The sequence below is a fragment of the Mauremys mutica genome, chromosome 14 (genome assembly GCF_020497125.1).
Source record: "Mauremys mutica isolate MM-2020 ecotype Southern chromosome 14, ASM2049712v1, whole genome shotgun sequence".
Taxonomy (NCBI): domain Eukaryota; kingdom Metazoa; phylum Chordata; order Testudines; family Geoemydidae; genus Mauremys; species Mauremys mutica.
In genome coordinates, this window is record NC_059085.1 from 4316594 (window position 1) to 4333735 (window position 17142).

At 47.5% G+C, this 17142-nt stretch overlaps 1 long non-coding RNA gene across 2 annotated transcripts; it reads left to right on the forward strand.

Moving 5' to 3' along the window:
• Positions 1-4146: 4146 nt before the first annotated feature.
• On the forward strand, positions 4147-16722 carry LOC123349008. 2 transcript variants are annotated; one of them, XR_006573304.1, is made up of 5 exons: positions 4147-4246; positions 8824-9095; positions 10420-10541; positions 11004-11121; positions 16538-16722. It is a non-coding gene; the product is annotated as an uncharacterized LOC123349008 (long non-coding RNA). The 2 variants fall into 2 exon arrangements; XR_006573305.1 differs by lacking the exon at positions 10420-10541.
• Positions 16723-17142: the final 420 nt, after the last annotated feature.

The following is a 17142-nucleotide window of genomic DNA, read 5'->3' on the forward strand; positions in this document are numbered from 1 at the left end:
TTTGTTACCCATCATAGAATCATAGAATATCAGGGTTGGAAGGGACCTCAGGAGGTATCTAGTCCAACCCCCTGCCACCACTGAGAACAGCCAAGCTCCATCCTCTCTGGAACCCCCCTTCAGGTAGTTGAAGGTTGATATCAAATCCCCCCTCACTTGTCTCTTCTGCAGACTAAATAAGCCCAGTTCCCTCAGCCTCTCCTCATAAGTCATATGCCTCAGCCCCCTAATCATTTTCCTTGCCCTCCGCTGGACTCTCGCCAATTTGTCCACATCCCTTCTGTATTGAGGGGACCAAAACTGGACACAATACTCCAGGTGTGGCCTCACCAGTGCCGAATAGAGGGGAATAATCACTTCCCTCTATCTGCAGGCAATGCTCCTACTAATACACCCCAATATGCTGTTGGCCTTCTTGGCAACAAGGTCACACCTTTTTCCAATCATCCAAGACCTCCCCCAATCGCCACAAATTTTCAAAGATAGTGCCCAATGGCTCTGCAATCACATCAGCCAACTCTCTCATCACCCTTGGATGCATTATATCTGGACCCATGGACTTGTGCACATCCAACTTTTCTAAATAGTTCTTAACCTGTTCTTTCACCACTGAGGACTGCTCACCTCCTCCCCATGCTGTGCTGCCCAGTGCAGCAGTCTGGGAGCTGCCCTTGTTTGTGAGGACAGAGGCAAAAAAAGCATTGAGTACATTAGCTTTTTCCACATCCTCTGTCACTAGGTTGCCTCCCTCATTCAGTAAGGGTCTCAGGGTGAACCGTTTTGTTGTTTTGGTTACTAGTTATTAAAGATTTGGGTGCAGGGCCTTTGAAGTGTTGGTCTCCTTATTGTGTGAAAGGGCAGAACAACTGTACTCAGCACGCTCTGAGTAAGGAGTCACCACAACCATGATCTGTTTTCCACAGCTGGGCAGTGGTGTTGGAAACAAAACAGGGAGAAACTGGGTGGGGGAAGGGCATGTGCTTGGAAATAAGGATTTTGCTCTAGAAATCTATGTGATGTTTAATTTTCTCTACAAAGTGACGATAAGACTGTGTGAACTGGGAAGAGTGAACTCTGGTAAGGACGTAGATCTGCAGTTGTAGAGGCAATGACAAGTGGCCAGGTGCCTGTACCCAGCCCTGCTAGAACTGTAGCACATCGAACACTATGTGAAGAGGCAAGGTAGCGTTATTGGCAAGGCATCTCTTCCACAATCCAAGGTAGCACCTCCCCTGAGGGACTGGAGACAGACCTGCCTGAGTGCGCGCCCATGCTTGGGAATTTCACTAACTACTAATAACAAACCATGAGTGGGGTATAGATGGGACGAAGGGGATATTTGTCCACTGGCCATTAACACAAGCTGGTAAAGAAATTGAGACAAAAGTCTACTGACCAAGATACTGGGGAGGTCGGTATTTTACTTACAATTCATCTAAGGACACGGTTGATTTATTGTTGTCATGTTTTCCCAACTGAATGCTCTGTTCCTTTGTCTTATGTCCAGACTCGGTGCCTGCAAGAAGGTGAGTATTGCCTGTAAGAGCACTGTTGTATTAATTCTGATGGAATATGTAGGCCCAAAGAATCAAAGGTGTTAACATGACCCTGTTATGTTCAACATTAAACAGTTGTAAATAAGGTTCAGTGTTTGGTACCCAGAGACCTTAGCCAGTGTAATGCCATGACAAACACCATTAAAAATCCTTTAAAACCCTTATCAGAGACAGAAAAGGAGGAAAAAACAGTTCTAGCATTTGAATTGTAAAATATTAAGATCAGCTTTTATTTTAACAACATCCCTTGTTCCCTTTCCCTTTTGCAGGAGAGAGTTTGTAGAAAGAACCCCTTCCCCCCATATTTGACAGTTGTATAGATGGTGTCACACTGCCTGGAATGGCTCACAGTTGTGAGTGCCAATCTCAGGTCACGCTGTCAGAAAACAAAGGCCGACACCCCAAATTGGTGATTTCACCAAGCCAGTAACAAATGTGCACTCCAGGATCACTCTACCAGTCTTACCATGGAGTCACCGACAGTCCCCTTAGACTCCAGCCTACCTTGCCACCCAGACAAACTGAACATTTTAGGTTTAAATAACCTTTTGTCACAATCACACCACATCAGGTTTCTCCCAGTCCCAACAGATGTTGACCTGAATTTTATGGGTTAGTTGTTATGGCTCACCACTGATCACCTCCAACCAGAAGATCTATAGGTTCTTGTCCAATTCAGAATACAGGGTCCAAGAACTCTGAGTTCTATATCGGGAGAGGACTCTCAGGGTGCTCGGCAAAAACACTTACACTGAGGACAATACCAAATTTATAAAAGCTTTACTGAAAGTCACACAAGAATAATAAATGCTATGAAACTTATGACTGCAAAACAGTAAAGGAATTCCAGAACTCCTGGTGGTAACATTCCTATTATAAGTACCTTAACCTAACATACTCACACCCTTCCTTGAGGACCCGGTAATAGGAGGTGAAGGACCAGTCTCACTCCTGGCATGCCCGATAACACAATGGTTCTGGCTTCCCCAATGGTTAGGAATGTTGAGTAGTTCTACTGTACTGCACAAGCTCAGCTGATAGCGTGATGGAAGGTGGAATGATAGGTAGATAAAAGATAGTCTATAGAATATAGAAGAACAAAGAAAAGAAAAAAAAAGCTCCCTAAGATATCCTTACATAGTGTCAGGATCCTATAAAATATCATGCAATTCAGGCCCAACCTACTAGACCCAAATCTTATTTCCGTACCCTAAGAAATGTATGGTTACTCTTCTCCTATAGGTTAGTGGATTATGACTCTTACTCTCTACATATTAATAAGGATTATCTCACTCCAAAAACTGCCAACCTAGGCTCTCTTGGTGACTTGCAGGTTTGTGGTGTACCCTGTGGTTACCAACCGGTTGCAGATGCCAGATAAACCTATTCAGTGTTGTGTGTAGTTCCTGCCTTCGGTTCCCCAAAATTCAGGGACCATTTCTATCTTTACTAAAGGTTGCTAGCTTTTGTGCTGACTTACTCTTAACTGATCATACTTTTAGCTATATAGCTGATCTTGCTGGATACAGGCCGGTAGGCTTCTTGCATTTTAGCAAAACTTATTTTATATATAATTATTAGGAAACACATATCATATGCCTCAACATATCCTAATTTCATAGGAATTAATACTGATAAAATATAAGAATCATATATGAAATGGATTAATTCAGAAAGAGAAACATTATTTGATACGTCTGGCTGGATTAGTAATATGTAATAGCTAGCAAAGTAATCCTGTGGGTTACAAATCCCTTCTTTGATGGGGTGATTACTAAAGAACCCCATCACACTGACGAAGGGACAGATAGTTCATGTGCGGGAATAGACACTATTTCTTGATATATCTCTATCATGGGCATTATAGAGGCATATTCAGTTGGTTGTATCAGAGGTGTTTGCCTTTGTCATTTTTGAGTTTACACTGCATACATCCTAAAGTGATTAAAACAATTCCGGTTGCAATATCATCTATAATAATCCATCCCTTCAATCCAATTTCCTCCTAGGAAGAATCTACTTCTTGGCCTTCCTGTAGCGGGGTGCTTACCCCGCTCCTGCCCTGAAGGGCTTAAAACAGCCCTGAGAGAGGGCTGGGGCAGGGAAAGCAGCTACTAGGCTGATTGGGGAAGCAGCGGTGGCTGGGCCACACCCCAGTTAGGCCTCAGCTGGCCTTATATAAGAGGCTGGGAGCCAGGAGCGCAGCAGTCTGTCTCTGTGTTCAGAGACAGAAGGGCCTGGCTGCAGGGAGGATAACCAAGTATCTGGAGCGGAGCAGGGCTGGGGAATGGGGAGCTCCGGCCTAGGAAAGCCCCAGGCTGCAGGCCTGGTAAGGCCTATTAGGTACTGGGTTGTAGGGGCAGCTCCCGGGTAGCCAGAGGCAGCAGGTCCGAACCCTTTGCCTGTGATGAGCGGCTTGTACTGCAGTCTGCCTCCGTGAACGGGGGCCAGATGGAGACTGGGCAGTAGCCAAGACTGAGGTGAAGTGGGGATAGTAGGTGGGGGTTCCCCTGGGGAGGGGAGACCCAGAACTGTGGGGGCACTGCCAGCGGGCAGCACCCAGTTAAAGGGGCACTGGGGTCCTGGGAGGGACACGGGGGCCAAGCGGCAGCAGGACACCGACCAGCAGAGCGTTCTCTGGAGGCCGGATGAGCTAATTCCCACGGATGACTAGCAGACGGTGCCACCGGGTGAGTCTCTGCCCATTTACACTTCCCCATCTAATAACTGGACATTTGCTTGTTCTGCCGTATCCACGTCATTTGTAATTTGGATAAGGTGGGTTTCCTTTCGGGATACCAATTGTTTTAATTGTAGTCCCAGAGGGGGAATATGTACTAAAAACAGGGGTGAAAGTGAGCTGGGACTGTGTACCGGTAAGAACCCGCACCGGCCCATACCCAGCCCTTTGCCACGGCAGCACTGTAATGTTGCTGCGCACCACCCCGCTGTTGGCGAGAGGGGGCGCAGCAACATTAAAGCGCTGCCACGGCAAAAGACCCTGCAGCACTTTAACCTCCCTGCCCCTTTTGCTCCCCCCCAGCTGCTGATGGGTGGGGGCAATGGGAGCAGCTGCCCTGGGGCCCGCAATTTAAAAGGGCCCGGGGCTCCAGACACCACTGCCGCTACTACTCCAGGCCCTTTAAATCAACACGGGGCCCCAGGTGGCGCAGGCCAGGTGGCATGGAAGGACTGGCTGGGGGATGCTGACCCCCAGCCCCACCCCTTCTGCCCAAGCTCCCCCCCAGCCTCCCCCCCATATTGGTAAGTGTCTTCAGTTACTTTCACCCCTGGGTGAAATACCAAATATTGGGAATCCTCGGTCTCTCTTTTAGAGCCAGAATACACAATTCCTTTCTGAGGGGAACTGACACCACTGAATAGATCAGGGGTCAGCAACCTTTCAGAAGTGCTGTGCCGAGTCTTCATTTATTCACTCTGATTTAAGGTTTCATGTGTCAGTAATACATTTTAACATTTTTAGAAGGTCTCTTTCTATAAGTCTATAATATATAACTAAACTATTATTGGATGTAAAGTAAATAAGTTTTTTAAAAAAATGTTTAAAAAGTTTCTTTTAAAATTAAAATGCAGAGCCTCCCTGACCGGTGGCCAGGACCCGGGCAGTGTGAGTGCCGCTGAAATTCAGCTTGCGTGCCGCCTTTGGCACGTGTGCCGTAGGTTGCCTACCCCTGGAATAGATTATATAAAACAGGGTGGCTGAGCAGATTGATTTACAGCTTGGGGAATTGTTTAATGATTTTCCTTGGGACTTGTGTTCCTGAATTTCACAGGTGCTTTTGAAACTTCCCCACCCCCACAGTCCTTTGGATTAACCACCCATAGAGACACCGGAGGGAAATCAGAGTCCTGTGGCTCATGAATTACAAACTGGACAAGGTTGACGTTTGTGGTCAAGAAGGGGCAGTGTCAGCTAATCAGCTTGGTTAGCAGAATAGAAATCACCAGGAGGTGTTGGGATTAATGGGAAGTGGACCCTTGGAAATGTGAGCCCAGTGTACAGCAGTGACTAGAAGCTGGGATGTATTAGATGGGGAGGAAAGGAAAGCTCAGGAAATGTGTTGTCTGGAAAGGTTTTGTTAGAGTATGTTTAGCTAAGCAGACACTGTGCGCTACACACTGTGTCCATGTTGGTCTGGAAGAGAGCAGCAAGAACAAAGAGCTGGTAACCTCTGGGGAAAGGACACAAGATCTGGGTCTGGCCATGCCCAAGGATGGAGGGGGTGAGACTGACGTCTGTCTTCCAAAAACTCAGGCGGGATCACGTGGTGAGACAAACCTGATATGAACAAAGGATAAATCTCTGCTCAAAAGAGCACTGGGTGAAAATAAAGAGCCAGCAAATCATACACAGATTAGCTACCAAGAGTAGCTAGCACCCCTGCGTTATCCTCCCCGACCCTGCCAAGAGAGAGGCAAATGCTGGCGTTCTCCAAGTCCCCGTCTCTCCCCAGCAGGGGACCCTCTCCCTGTGAGTCCTCTTGCGTAAGGACCCAATAAAGTGGGTTCCTGGCTGTGCTTTTTTAATAAGCTCCAGGATACTTTTCTGGCTCACAGCTGTTGCACGCTATCTGTGAGAGCCGTGCCAAAGAGGAGGGTAGGACTGTGGGGGCAGGGAGTGCTTTTCTGCACAGCAACAGTGAACCGGTGCCAGCTGGCAAGGGAACCCAGAAGCTCTGGCTCCACGTCTGTGCTGCTCCACCCAGCAAAACCCTCCCTTCCCAGCCTATTGTCCTCTCTAGAAGGGTCAGTGTTGCAGAATGGTTTTTGTTCCAGTGAAATGGTGTAACCTGTTTTGTCTCTGAGTCAGTGCCCGAGTGTCATAAAAACACAAACCTTACAAAGGAATTTCACTTAGAAAAGCACCTGCAGAGCACGTGTTAGGATTTCTCAGGGAGGAGAGGAGGAGGCTGGGTAGGAGCTGGGCTATTGACTATTTGCAGAGACCTTAAGGACTCCCAAGGGCGGAGTGGAATAAGTAGGCCAATTCCACGGAAATTATCTTGGCTACAAAGGATCCCTCACTACTCATTTGAGACTCAGGAATGGATGATAGCGCGGCTATCAGATTCTTTATGGCCTGTGAGCTTGTGATGAGATCTCCTTGGATTTCTGAGGCCAGGCACTGCTGGAATGCAATGGGAAACCTCTGGCCAGGAGTCAGATGGGGTGGTAATCTCCTTTTTTGTTACTCAGGACATAGGAGATAAGATTCTGGATGCAGCCACCAGGAAAAAATGCTGGCTTGTCAGGTTGTTGTGAGCATGCTGTGACAGAGCGGTTCTGGCGGGACCCAACTGAGAGTGCCAAATCAGGACCAATTGCTTAAACAGGGCAGTCACAGCCCTAGGCTGGGGTTTTCCACCTCTAAGGCAAACCAAACCAGCCAGACAAAGAGGACTTCGGTCTCACCCCACTGGCTAACCACAAGTCACACAAGCAATTTCCTTAGACACTCCAGTTTCCCAGTATCACCACCAGTGCACTCGTCCTGGGGATGAATGGTTATGAAAACCAACACCCCAATAAAAGAAAAAGGTTCTCTCGATCCCAAAGGACCAAGCTCCAGACCCAGGTCAATATACACATCAGATCTTACCCACAAATCATGCTGTTGCCAATCCTTTAGAATCTAAAATCTAAAGGTTTATTTACAAAGGGAAAAAGGTAGAAATGAGAGGTAGAATTGGTTAAATGGAATCAATTACATACAGTAATGTCAAAGTTCTTAGTTCAGGCTTGCAGCAGTGCTGGAGTAAACTGCAGGTTCAAATCAAGTCTCTGGAACATCCCCCGCTGGGATGGGTCATTCAGTCCTTTGTGCAGAGCTTCAGTTTGTAGCAAAGTCCCTCCAGAGGTCAGAAGCAGGATTGAAGACAAGATGGAGATGATGCATCAGCCTTATATAGGCTTTTCCAGGTGTAAGAATCTCTTTGTTCTTACTGTGGAAAATCCCAGCAAAATGGAGTCTGCAGTCACATGGACAAGTCTCTGCATACCTTGCTGAGTCACAAGGCGTGTCTGCCTTCTCTCCATGGGTCAATTGTGTAGCTGATGGTCCTTAATGGGCCATCAAGCAGGCTAAGAAGAGCTAACACCAGCTTGTCTGGGATGCTTCCCCCAGAAGCACAGCACCAACTTGAAATACAGACAGCATAGAGCCAACATTCATAATTTCAACTAAAAATGATACAGACATACAGACAGCATAATTATAACCAGCAACCCATAACCTGGTCTTAGACACCTTATATGACCCCCTTTACGTAAGATTTGGTGCCACTACAGGACCTTGGTTGCAACCCATGTTCTATATGGCCCCAATTTATATCAATAACGTCACACATGCCCAGTGGAATCTCGGCCTCTAGGGAAAACACAGAAGTTGTGAAAAGTTGCATCAGTTATTCATGAGTAAGGCACCACGTTTGTCACGGAGGTTATGGAATCACGGATTCCGTGACTTTCCATGGCTTCTGCAGTAGCCCCTGCGGCTGGCCCAGGAGCCGCCTGAGCAGCTCAGGCAGCCCCTGGGCCAGTCACACTGTCTGCTGCTGGGACTATTTCGGGCTCCCCCACCCCCAGCAGCAGGAGTTTGGGGGGGCTCAGGGCTGAGGGTTGGGGTGCAGGGCAGTGCTTATGTGGGGGAGGTTCCCCAGAAGGGCGACAGGAACTCCCCTCCCTCAGCTCCTAGCTCCAGGTGCTGCCTCTGCCCTCAGGCACCGCCCCCGCAGCTCTCATTGACCGCAGAATTGGGGCGCAGGGCAGAGCGGGGCAGAGGCAGCATGTGGAGTGGGAGCAGGAGGTCACCGCTTCCCAGGAGCCGGGTAGGGAACCTGCCTCAGCCCCACCAACCTGCCCCCACCTGAGCACCTGCGGTGTCCCCCTGGGCCACGACCCGCCCCCAAGCACCCGTGGCACTGCCAGGCTGTGCCCCCCTGAGCACCCCTGGTGCCCCCAGGCCAAACCGCTCTGAGCTGCCCCGCTCCCAAGTTTTAGTCGGGGGTATATAGTAAAAGCCATGGACAGGTAACAGGCTGAGAATTTTTGTTTACTGCCCATGAGCTGTCCATGACTTTTACTAAAATGCCCATGACTAAAACATCGCCTTATTCATGAGGTGCTCGTGCGCCCCAGTTCCAGTTCTGCTGATCCAGGGCACGAGCATGCAGGCAGGGGTGGCAAACTGTCTCTCAGACAAAATGCCCTCTTGCACTTATTGATGATTCCCTGGTATTTTTTACAGGCTGGTTTTAGGAGCTCTTAGCGAAGCAAGTCTGGCCCCTTGGATTGCATTACAATCTTCACATCACGCTATGGCTTCAATGCACGGGGCACTGCTTTACCATCTATCACTGCAACGTCATCACACAGTGACAGTGCAAAGCCGGAAACAAGATTTCAGGATGGATGGAAGCCCATCCAATCCCACCTTCCCTGCAGCCAGAGTGAGGGGAGCACACCTTTCCCTCTTTAAAGCACCAGTTCCCCTGAAACGAAGACTAAAACACCGAGACTGTAAGTGTGTCCTTCTCTGCATCTGGCCAATGCCTGGCACAATGGGGGGTCCCTTTAAAAAAAATTGGAGTGAAATTTAAAAACATTAGAAAGCCAGGGAATTAGGAGTGAAGGTTGCATTTCTCAAGCCAGGAGTGAGGCAGATAGAATGAAGCTCCCATGTAGTTTATTTTAACCATTGTCTTCTGCACACCTGGAGGAAATGCTTAGGCACAAGAAAGCACCTGATTGGTCATTCCTATGGTGCTCCAAAGCTCTGCCCAGGTTTACATGCAGACACAATTTGAGAAATCCCCACCCAAGCAGCTCCACCATGGTAGCAATGGCAGATCTGCTAGTGCAAATAGGGCATAGGTGTTGCTAAACATTGGTAGTGATAAATATTTGTATTACAATAGCATCCAAAGGCCTGGTGCCCTATGGTACTGGATGCTGGTGCAAACACAGAAAAGCGACAATCCCACTCTTACCATTCACTTATTGTTTTCCCTTAGCTTTAGTTGATACATACAATTACTGCTTTCAACTGAGGGCTGCTCGGGGGTGGGGGGGGAAGTGGGGCAATTTGCTCCAGGCCCCACAGGGGCCCCCACGAGAATACAGGATTCTAGAGTAGTGCAACTTTTTTTTATGGAAGGGCCCCTGAAATTGCTTTGCCCCAGGCCCTCTGAATCCTCTGGGCGGCCCTGAGCCATAGCCTCCGCTGGCGGTTCAGTGAGTCTCCAGTTAAGTCAATATGTTTCATGACATACAAACAGAGAAATTAGATAAACATCATCACTAATCTTGCTGGAAGGCTGCTGTGTAGCACTTCTTTATTTCTTAAAATTCAGAACACACAGACCTCCCAAAACAGAGAGAAGCAAAGCAGCCTGCTCCCTAAAACAGAGGCGCACAACTCACCCAGGGATGAAACCCGAACCAGCCCATACCCAGCCCACATTAAAGCGCTGCCACAGCAGCACGTTAATGTCCCTGCCCCTTTTGCCTCCCCTGTCGGTGGCCCTGCTGGTAGGAAGGGGGGAAGGGGTAGCAACATTAAAGCACTCCACGGAGCCATATAGGAACCTTTCCTGCTTGGTTACTATGCAAAATTGGCTATTTCCAGCATAGGTCACCCTCTCTGTAGGGGTCTTCCATCTGGTCCATTGGACCATACACCCTAACACTGATTGATTCTGGAGCTCTCTCTGATAGTATTTGCCTCAAACACATTACATTTGCATCTGATGAAGTGGATTTTAGCCCACAAAAGCTTATGCCCAAATAATTTTGTTAGTCTGTGAGGTGCCACAAGGACGACTCATTGTTTTTACATCTGCAGATATACTGAGGCTCCTTTTTAGAGCAACAGGCCATCTGCGGAGCTTTCCATGTTTGGGTTACAGTGTGATAGACTACCAAGGGAGGCACATGGACACATTCCTTGAAGATGCCGTCTTCAAGGTAACCTATGGACTGTACTGCAGCCAACCCCTTATACACAGCCTTGTCTGAATCAAACACAGGTAAAGAGACTGTGAATGAAACATACAAGGATCGTGCTACAACACAATTTTAAGAAAATAAACAACTGTCTTGGTTGGGATGAGGTGTCACAGACCCCGTTTGTCTCATAATTCCAATAGATACATGCAGACATGCATTCAAACATATAGATCTCTGCCCTTCAGGCCTTTGAAAACATTTAGGGGAATATCAGTTTAATAATTGCTCATCTTTGATTAGATTGGGGATCTACCAGTTTCCTCAACATTACCTTTATGGTCAGATTTGTACATTCCACCATCCCAGATGACTGTGGTCTGTATGGGATGTGTAATCTCTGTGAGATCCCTATTAGTTTAAGACAGTCTTTGAAGAACTCCCCTGTGAAATGTGATCCCTGGTCTGATTCCACTTTTGCAGGGATCCCCCAACAAGAGAAGACTTTTTCTACCAGGACTTTGGCTGTGGCCTTTGCAGTATTGGTCTTCAAAGGAAAGGTCTCCACCCATTTTGAGAAAGGATCGACAACCACTAACAGGTATTGGCTGTTCACGATAGAGGGCCTATGAAATCAATCTGCAAAGCCATCCATGGACCTTCATACACCTGAGATTGTAATGGTGCATTATGTTTGGAAGGAGTTGGATTGACTTGGGCACAAGTCAAATAGTTGTTACAATACTGTTGTACATCTAATCTAAGAAGAGGCCACCATCCCACGGTTAAGAGACATTGGAAATTTTGATGTCCCCCTGTTGGAGTATCACAGACCATGTATATCATTTCCCTTCTTAGGGAGGTTGGAAACACCCACACTGGAAAAAGGCCTCCTATGTACATGAGGATTTTATTCACCACCTGTAGATAATGTCTGTACCTCCCATATACACGGTTCAATATAGATGACCATTCTCCTTCTGTCCTGGAGAGTTCTCGAATTATCTCCACTATATCTTTGTCTAATGCTTGCATCTCCTTTAAGTCGCGAATGTCAGTCTCTACCACCTTGGCAACAGCAATTGAACACTTAGAACCAAGGATTATGAAGGAATGTCCTAAGTCCTTTTCTTTCCAAGGTTCCCCTGATTGAGCTCCCTCTCTGGCTAGTGTATCAGCCTTTCCATTCTCCATCACATAGGATTCTGATCTGGAATGGGCCTTGACCTTTTTCACCATGACTGGCCCTCCTGAGATAGTGATTTTTAATGCCAGGTCATAGATGTACCTCAGCAGTGATGCATACTTGATTGGGGACCCATCAGAGAATGTGAACCCATTTGTTTCCCAACAGGGCAGGAACTCAGTGAGAGAATTGCACACCCAAGCAGAGTCTGAAAACAGACCAATACACTGGTATGAGGTTTTAAGGGAGGCCTGTACACAGTACTCCAGTACACAAGCTACCGCTGCAACTTAGCATATTGGGCCGAAGGGGGGGTACGTGAGTATGCTTTTTCCCCAAGGCTCTCCTTTAGGAGAAATGACATAAATCCCAAAGCCAGAGCATGAATTCCCTTGAGGATCATGATAGCTTGATCTGTCTACAAAGAAGTGGTGGCTTTTAAAGTAATCTTTCTCTTGGATTAGAGGTAGTAAGAAGACTCTTTCTACCATTCCCTTTGGACTCTGTTCATTCGTGTCGGACAGTCATGGGGCTCTCCTTGATACAGTAAGGCTGTGGGCAGCAAAGATGGCACCCTAACAGGTTTTACTGCAGTATTCTTCCCCTGTAATAACAATGTCCAATGGGCTAGACGGGCGTTGGAAACCTGCCCATCTTTAACCCGATTAGATAGCAGAAACTGAAGAGGTGTCCGCGCTGAGTGTAATATGATTGGGCTGAGGCCAATTAGGAAAGCAAAAGTGGCCAGTAAGTACTTTTCACAGTTGTCATATTTAAGTTCTACTGGAGACATTAAACGTGAGGCATAGGCCACGTGTATGAATTTTCCATGCCTCTCTTGGGAAGCAACAGTCACTAATGCATTAACACTCCAGGTGATAAAGTATCTCAGGATTTGGAATGATCAACACTGGAGCCTTGACAAGGGCCTGTTTCAGCTGGGACACTGCTTCCATGTGTTGTTCAGTCCATTCCCATTGAACATCTTTCTTAAACAATTGGTACAAGGGACCTGCAATGGAAGCAAAATTAGGAATGAAATCCTTGTGGAACCCAATTAAGCCCCAAAAGGATCTTAATGCTGTTAGGGTCTCTGGTGTCAGCAACTTTTGGACTACCTCCACCTTTTACTATGAGGGACGTTGACCCCATTTTGTCAGAGTAAGACCTAAGAAAGAGACAATGGTTTTCATTTGTCATGCCTTGGCAGGGTTGCACTTTAATCCCACTTCCTTAAGAATTTGCAGGACTTCATCCAGCTTTGCCAAATGCTCCTCCTTGGTGAGAGTTGATAAGCAAAGGTCACCTACATACTGGAATAAAACAGACGGTTTAGAAAATCATGTGAGGACCCGCCACATTTGATCATGGAACAATGCCAGTCTATTTTTATATCCCTGTGGTAATCGGGTCCAGGAATATTGGACCCCCTGGAAGCTGAATGCAAACCTGTATTGCAACTCCTGGGTCACTGGTAAAGTCCAAAAGCTGTTACTGATATCTAACACAGAGAACCACTTAGCCTTTGGGTCAAAGGACTTTGAGGTCTAACATCTTTGCCATGTAGGGGCACAAGAACAGAGACCCTGGACTTCAGAAAAGCAGACTTCGACTCCCTCAGGGAACTGATGGGCAAGGTCCCCTGGGAGAATAACATGACGGGGAAAGGAGTCGAGGAAAGCTGGCTGTATTTTAAAGAATCCTTATTGAGGTTGCAGGAACAAACCATCCCGATGTGTAGGAAGAAAAGTAAATATGGCAGGCGACCAGCTTGGCCTAACAGTGAAATCCTTGCTCGTCTTAAACACAAAAAAACAGCTTACAAGAAGTGGAAGATTGGACAAATAACCAGGGAGGAGTATAAAAGTATTGCTCAGGCATGCAGGAGTGAAATTAGGAAGGCCAAATCACACTTGGAGTTGCAGCTAGCCGGAGATGTTAGGAGTAACAAGAAGGGTTTCTTTAGGTATGTTAGCAACAAGAAGAAAGTCAAGGAAAGTGTGGGCCCCTTGCTGAATGAGGGAGGGAACCTAGTGACAGAGGATGTGGAGAAAGCTAGTGTACTCAATGCTTTTTTGCCTCTGTCTTCACAGACAAGGTCAGCTCCCAGACAGCTGCACTCTGCAGCACGGTATGGGGAGGAGGTGACCAGCTCTCTGTGGAGAAAGAAGTAGTTCGGGACTATTTAGAAAAGCTGGACGAGCACAAGTCCATGGGGCCGGATGCGCTGCATCCGAGGGTGCTAAAGGAGTTGGCCAATCAGATTGCAGAGCCATTGGCCATTATCTTTGAAAAATCATGGCGATCGGGGGAGGTCCCGGATGACTGGGAAAAAGCTAATGTAGTGCCCATCTTTAAAAAAGGGAAGAAGGAAGATCCAGGGAACTACAGGCCAGTCAGTCTCACCTCAGTCCCTGGAAAAATCATGGAACAGGTCCTCAAGGAATCAATTCTGAACCACTTAAAGGAAGGGAAAGTGATCAGGGTCAGCATGGATTCACCAAGGGCAAGTCATGCCTGACTAACCTAATTGCCTTCTATGATGAGATAACCGGCTCTGTGGATGAGGGGAAAGCAGTGGATGTGCTATTTCTGGACTTTAGCAAAGCTTTTGATACAGTCTCCCACAGTATTCTTGCCAGCAAGTTAAAGAAGTATGGGCTGGATGAATGGACGGTAAGGTGGATAGAAAACTGGCTAGATGGTCGGGCTCAACGGGTAGTGATCAATGGTTCCATGTCTAGTTGGCAGCTGGTATCAAGTGGAGTGCCCCAAGGGTCGGTGCTGGGGCCGGTTTTGTTCAATATCTTCATTAACGATCTGGAAGATGGTGTGGACTGCACCCTTACCAAGTTTGCAGATGACACTAAACTGGGAGGAGTGGTTGATACGCTGGAGGGTAGGGCTAGGATACAGAGGGACCTAGACAAATTAGAGGATTGGGCCAAAAGAAATATGATGAGGTTCAACAAGGACAAGTGCAGAGTCCTGCACTTAGGACAGAAGAATCCCATGCACTGCTACAGACAAGGGACCGAATGGCTGGGCAGCAGTTCTGCAGAAAAGGACCTAGGGGTTACGGTGGACGAAAAGCTGAATATGAGTCAACAGTGTGCCCTTGTTGCCAAGAAGGCTAATGGCATTTTGGGTTGTATAAGTAGGGGCATTTCCAGCAGATCGAGGGACGTGATCATTCCCCTCTACTCAGCACTGGTGAGGCCTCATTTGGAGTACTGTGTCCAGTTTTGGGCCCCACACTACAAGAAGGATGTGGATAAATTGGAGAGAGTCCAGCGGAGGGCAACAAAAATGATTAGGGGGCTGGAGCACATGACTTATGAGAAGAGGCTGAGGGAACTGGGATTGTTTAGTCTGCAGAAGAGAAGAATGAGGGGGGATTTGATAGCTGCTTTCAACTACCTGAAAGGGGGTTCCAAAGAGGATGGATTTAGACTGTTCTCAGTGGTAGAAGATGACAGAACAAGGAGTAATGGTCTCAAGTTGCAGAGGGGGAGGTTTAGGCTGGATATTAGGAAAAACTTTTTCACTAGTAGGGTGGTGAAGCACTGGAATGGGTTACCTAGGGAGGTAGTGGAATCTCCTTCCTTAGAGGTTTTTAAGGTCAGGCTTGACAAAGCCCTGGCTGGGATGATTTAGTTGGGTTTGGTCCTGCTTTGAGCAAGGGGTTGGACTAGATACCTCCTGAGGTCCCTTCCAACCCTGAGATTCTATGATTCTATTCTATGATTAAGTAGGCGTGACCTGATTTAACCATCTGTAATCGATTGGTGAGGCGCCAAGAACCATCTGGTTTCTTAACGGGCCAAATCGGGGAGTTGGCTGTAGAAGTGCATCTACGCAGGACTCCCCGTGCCAGTAATGATTTGATCACCTTGGCTATATAAGGTGTGGTCTGATCTGGATAGACATATTGTTTTCGGGCAGGCACATCTCCCGCATTCACAACAATAGTGACAGCCATGCACCTGTGGTCATGTTTCTGAAGTATGGCCTGTAACTCTGGATAGAGGGTGTCAAATACCAGAGGGGGAGCCGTGTTAGTCTGGATCTGTAAAAGCAGCAAAGAGTCCTGTGGCACCTTATAGACTAAGGCCTTGGCTACACTTACAAATTTGCAGCGCTGCAGCAGGGTGTGAAAACACCCTCTCCAGCGCTGCAAATTGCGGCGCTGCAAAGCGCCAGTGTGGTCAAAGCCCCAGCGCTGGGAGCGCGGCTCCCAGCGCTGTCCGTTATTCCCCACAGGGAGGTGGAGTACGGACAGCGCTGGGAGAGCTCTCTCCCAGCGCTGGTGCTTTGACTACACTTAGCGCTTCAAAGCGCTGCCGCGGCAGCGCTACCGCGGCAGCGCTTTGAAGTGCTAAGTGTAGCCACAGCCTAACAGACGTATTGGAGCATGAGCTTTCGTGGGTGAATACCCACTTCGTCGGATGCATGTAGTGGAAATTTCCAGGGGCAGGTATATATATGCAAGCAAGAAGCAGGCTAGAGATAACAAGGTTAGTTCAATCAGGGAGGATGAGGCCCTCTTCTAGCAGTTGAGGTGTGAAAACCAAGGGAGGAGAAACTGCTTTTGTAGTTGGCAAACCATTCACAGTCTTTGTTTAATCCTGAGCAGATGGTGTCAAATTTGCAGATGAACTGAAGCTCAGCAGTTTCTCTTTGAAGTCTGGTCCTGAAGTTTTTTTTACTGCAGGATGGCTACCTTTAAATCTGCTATTGTGTGTCCAGGGAGATTGAAGTGTTCTCCTACAGGATTTTGTATATTGCCATTCCTAATATCTGATTTGTGTCCATTTATCCTTTTCCGTAGGGACTCAGACCCTATGTCACCAGCACTCCCAGCTATCTCCGTGACACCACTGATTTCCTGAGAAAACTACAATGCATTGATGACCTTCCAGAAAACACTATCCTAGCCAACATGGATGTAGAGGCTTTCTACACAAACATCCCACACGCAGATGGAATACAAGCTGTCAGGAACAGTATCCCTGATGATGCCACAGCACAACTGATTGCTGAGCTCTGTGCCTTTATCCTCACGCACAACTATTTCAAATTTGATGACAATATATACCTCCAGATCAGTGGCACCGCTATGGGCACCCGCATGGCCCCACAATATGCCAACATTTTTATGGCTGACCTGGAACAACGCTTCCTCAGCTCTCGTCCACTCACGCCCCTTCTCTACCTATGCTACATTGATGACATCTTCATCATCTGGACCCATGGGAAGGAGACTCTGGAAAAATTCCACCACGATTTCAACAGCTTCCACCCCACCATCAACCTCAGCCTGGACCAATCTACACGGGAGGTCCACTTCCCAGACACCACGGTGCAAATAAGTGATGGTCACGTTAACACCACCCTATACCGAAAACCTACCGACCGCTATGCCTACCTTCATGC